This window comes from Lethenteron reissneri, chromosome 50 (assembly GCF_015708825.2).
Source record: "Lethenteron reissneri isolate LAM-NWPU_2019-01 chromosome 50, ASM1570882v1, whole genome shotgun sequence".
NCBI classification, from domain to species: domain Eukaryota; kingdom Metazoa; phylum Chordata; class Hyperoartia; order Petromyzontiformes; family Petromyzontidae; genus Lethenteron; species Lethenteron reissneri.
The window spans coordinates 1,199,529-1,201,235 of NC_083828.1; positions in this window are offsets into that span (position 1 = coordinate 1,199,529).

The following is a 1,707-nucleotide window of genomic DNA, read 5'->3' on the forward strand; positions in this document are numbered from 1 at the left end:
GGGGAGCGAGGGGGGAGCGAGGGGGGAGCGAGGGGGGAGCGAGGGGGGAGCAATAGGGGAGCGAGGCGGGGAGCGAGGGGGGGAGCGAGGGGGGAGCGAGGGGGGAGCAATAGGGGAGCGAGGGGGGGAGCGAGAGGGGGAGCGAGGGGGGAGCGAGGGGGGAGCAATAGGGGAGCGAGGGGGGGGGGCGAGGGGGGAGCGAGGGGGGAGCGAGGGGGGAGCAATAGGGGAGCGAGGGGGGGAGCGAGAGGGGGAGCGAGGGCCGATTGCGGGCACACGACTCAGATAGAGATGGGGGCAGGGCTGGTGAGGCCTCGTGTGGTGAGGGAAAGGGCGAGTGTCGTGAGGGTTAGTGTGGTTAGGGGCAGGGGTAGTGTGGTTAGGGGCAGGGGTAGTGTGGTTAGGTGTAGGGGTAGTGTGGTTAGGGGTAGTGTGGTTAGGGGTAGTGTGGTTAGGGGTAGTGTGGTTAGGGGTAGGGGTAGTGTGGTTAGGGGTAGTGTGGTTAGGGGTAGTGTGGTTAGAGGTAGTGTGGTTAGGGGTAGTGTGGTTAGGGGTAGAGGTAGTGTGGTTAGGGGTAGTGTGGTTAGGGGTAGGGGTAGTGTGGTTTGGGGTAGTGTGGTTAGGGGTAGAGGTAGTGTGGTTAGGGGCAGGGCTGGTGTAGTTAGGGGCAGGGGTAGTGTGGTTAGGGGCAGGGCTGGTGTAGTTAGGGGTAGAGGTAGTGTGGTTAGGGGCAGGGTTGTTGTGGTTCGGGCTACATGGGCAGGGCTGGTGTTCCCCGTCAGCGTTCGAGTGATTCTCTCCCCTGTGCCATCCTCCTCCTCCCCTCCGCTGTTCTCTCCGCGCTGCGAGGAGCAGACATCCCCTAGACGACTCCAGCATCACCGCCCCTGCACCCGAACCCGTCCGCCTCCTCCCCCACCCAGCATCACCAGCCATGGTCACACCACCCCATGTCCACACCGTGTGGGGAGGTGGGGGAGACTGTCATCCAGAAGTAGATTGACCGTAATTCATGACGTTCAAACAATCGGCCCTAATTAATCAAAATAATTGGGTGGTCCAGGAATCTATTACAGTTCCACCGATTTTGGGGATGCGTCGTGAATTAAAGTGAATTTGGTGGTGGTCGGTGATGGTGGTGGTGATGGTGGTGGTGATGGTGGTGGTGGTGGTAGCTAATTTTCCAAATGTCTGTCTCCTCGCCCTGGTCCCGCGGAGGCCACCCACCCGCTCGCCCTGGCCCCCACCCACTCGCCCTGGCCCCCACCCGCTCGCCCTGGCCCCCACCCGCTCGCCCTGGCCCCCACCCGCTCGCCCTGGCCCCCACCCGCTCGCCCTGGCCCCCACCCACTCGCCCTGGCCCCCACCCACTCGCCCTGGCCCCCACCCACTCGCCCGCTCGACAGCTCCCGTGATGCCAGCGACTCGCGACGCCTTCGTCCCGTGACACAAATTCCCCGCCCCAAGCCACCAAACCTCTCGTCCGTGTCACTCCACGTGGCGTGAGTCCATGCCGATTGTGCTCGCCGTGGTGAGACTGTGCGCCGAGTAAACACGCGAACGTCCATGGGGTCAGAACAACGTCGTTGGTCCACCACAGTGCCAAGTCCACCGGCCCCTTCATTCCCGGCACCACTAAGCGTCCCAGTAGAAGCATCGCGCCTTTGAGCAGCCAACGTTAATCTCGACCTTCGTGGGTCTCATCGG